This window comes from Pinus tabuliformis, chromosome 4_1 (genome assembly GCF_031772625.1).
Source record: "Pinus tabuliformis cultivar Carrire ecotype Pingquan chromosome 4_1, CPIR1, whole genome shotgun sequence".
NCBI classification, from domain to species: domain Eukaryota; kingdom Viridiplantae; phylum Streptophyta; class Pinopsida; order Pinales; family Pinaceae; genus Pinus; species Pinus tabuliformis.
The window spans coordinates 619,181,329-619,184,586 of record NC_142303.1 but is presented as its reverse complement, the minus strand read 5'-3'; positions in this window follow the sequence as shown (position 1 = coordinate 619,184,586).

Here is a 3,258-nt window from a genome sequence, read left to right as displayed (position 1 = left end):
CATGCAACATGACAACATTAATCAGACACAATGGTTGAAATCCTAAACCCACTTGAAAGGGACTGCGACCAGTCGAGCTATGGAGAACTCTATTATAATTGTGTTGCACATATGGAAGACTCTCATCCCAGGTTCAAGGATGCTTGGAGCTGTACATGCGAAGTATGTGCACTATCATCCTATTGATGACCTTCGTCTGGCCATCAATTTGGGGTTGGAAAGAAGTTGACATGGTGAGATTCATGTTCAATAGTGTCTAGATGCTTGACTAGAATGTGCTTAGGAACCTACTATCCCAATTTGATATAATGGTCTGCGAGATCCCAAAATTTACCCATACTCATTCAAAGAAGAGTTTGGCAGTGTCCTCTGTGGTGATACTCTTCTTGCCGGCTGCCAATATAGCCATCTTAGAAAATATTTCCATGACCACAAATACACAGTCATTACCATGTTTGGTAGAAGAGGGGGCAGACATATATTCCATGGATATGGATTCCCATGGCTGGCTTGGAGTAGGTAGAGGAGTGTATAGGCCTTGCTTCTTGATGGATGGCTTGGCGATGGCGTAGGTAGTGCAGGATCTGATATATTTCCCAACATCTAGTCGGAGTTTGGTCCAATAGAAGTGCTTTTGTAGTATAGCCACAATTTTCTCCACCCCAAAGTTTCCAGCGATCCGACTGTAATACGCCTCCCAAATCAGTTTGGCACGCTCGCTTGAAGGAACAAAAATGTGGCCCAGGTAGCATAATAATGCATCCTAGAGGTAAAAATTATGAACTTTATTCCCATCTACTAGCATCCGGTATGTGGAAGCGAACTTTGGATCATTTTTATGTAGTTTCGGCCATCCAGATGTCTCGTGACCACAAGAGTTGAGAACAGTAGTTAGTGCTGCAACTGGGGGCTCGCCGAGACAGTCTGCAACATGATTGGTACTTCCCTTTTTGTATTTAATGTTCAAGTCGATTTTTTGCAGATATGTAGACCACTTCTCATGGCGATTGTTCTGCAACTTCCCCTGTGTCTGTATAAATTGAAGAGGTCAGTGATTGGTGTGGATGACCATCTCCTTCCCAGAATGTAGTGCTTCCAATGTTGGCAAGCCTACACGATGGAATACATTTCTTTATCATAGGTTGGGTACTTCCGAATTGTATCAGAAAGTGTCTCACTATGATAGGCCACTGGATGCTTGTGTTGGGTGAGGACTGCACCAAGTCTAAGGTGTCTATCTCGATTTCAAATGGATGCTACAGGTCTGGCAGTGTGAGTACCGGTGTAGAGTAGAGGCGATGCTTCAACTCAACGAACGCCTTTTGTTGGGATTCAGACCAGGAAAAATTTTCTTTCGTCCCACCCTTAGTAATCTGACTCAAAGGCCAAGTGATATGGGAGAATCTCAACACAAACCTCCGATAAAAATTTGCAAGGCCCAAAAGGCTGCGAAGCTCCATTAGAGTGGTTGGGCCTAGTCAATCTAGAATGACTTGGATCTTGGTCTAGTCCACATGCACGCCATTCTCATCATGATGCACCCCAAGTATTGGACCTGGCTCATTCCAAAGGTGCATTTCTCCAAGTTGGCACACAATTTGTGCTACTAAAGGGTTTGAAGGACCTACCGAATGTGTTGCAAGTGTTCTTCCCAACTTTTGTTGAAGATGAGGATGTCATCCAGATAAACTTCCACGAACAAGTTGGTGAAGGGCCGCAAGATGTCAACCATTAGCCTCATAAAAGTAGTGGGGGAATTTGTCAACCCCAAAGGCATAATCAACCATTCAAAAAGGCTTTCCTTGGATTTAAAGGAAGTCTTCCATACATCTGTGGGCTCTATTGGAACCTGGTGATAACCATACTTCATATCAATCTTGCTGAAATAATTGGCCCCCTTGATTTGGTCCAGCAAGTCATAAATCTGTGGGATTGGATTCCTGTTCCTAACAGTGATTTTGTTTAATGCTCGATAATCAGTGCAGAGCCTGCAAGTTCCGTCCTTCTTCTATACTAGTACAATCAGGCTCCCACAAGGTGAGGAACTTGGTCAGATGTGCCCTTTTTGCAAGAATTCTTGGATTTTTCGCTTGATCTCTTCATTCTTTAGAATTGAGCGACGATATATCAACCCGTTGGGCAGAGGTGCTCCAGGAGTCAGATCGATTGAGGAGAATATGTCCCTATATTCTTCCATGACCGCATCCACATGCTTCTATTACCTAGAGGAACTCTTCCTAGGGGCCATGGACGTGGCTACGACCTCCCACTTACTTTGAGAGCGAATCTAAAAGAAAACAAATTTCCCACTCTAGGAGATGACCTTACAACATTGCTTAGCAAAGATCAAAGAGATGGCGGTAGGTGGGGCCACCTCTGGTATCCTGTATAACTTAGCACCCAAAGAAATAATAACAGAGCGAGGTCTAGAATCATATACAACATGTTGCTTCCATAAGTATGGTTTTCCTAATAATACATCAAAAACTTTAAGAGGAGCAACGTCACATAGTACCTCATTTGTGAAGGGCTTGATGTTGTAGGGAAGACGACATTGTTGGCTAATGCAGAGATCTCGTCCTTTGTGAAGCCACTCGATGGTGTACAGATGCAGATGTGTTGTAGTCGGTAAGCCCAACCACCTCATGACCTATGTTGAAATGAGGTTCTTTTGGTTCCCACTATTGACAATGAACTGCAGTAGAGAACCCTTCACCCACATCTGCGAGTGGAATAGGCGCTCCCCCTCTTCTGGATATTTAGGCTCAATCTTTTGGAACTTGGTGGTGGCCACCATGGAATTGGGCTCCGTGTCAATGATCTACTTCCCTTTTTCATTCCCCTTGTCGGGTTCTGACTCAGAGTCAAAACATGCGCCAGACTTAGAATCCTTTAGCTCGACCACCAGTGACTACCTCGCCCGACACTCACTTTTGTTGTGAGTGGATCTCTTATGGAACTCACACCACTTTTCCGTGTCCTTCTTTTCTTCGTGGTGTTTTTCTTTGCATCCATTTCAACAGGTTATCCTGGGTCGCCCCACCTTGGCTTTGCCATTTTCTCTGCGGTTTGGTGGTGCCTTTCGCTTGCTTCGGATTCGTAGATCCAAAGTCTCGCTTTTTTTGTTTAATATTCTGCTCAATATTTACAACGTTTTAGTACGTCATGCTGAGCGAGGAGATGTCCAAGAACTCCATCTCATCTTGGATGTACCTGTGTAGGAAGTTGCGGTACTTGAGTACTAATATTTTCTTAGAA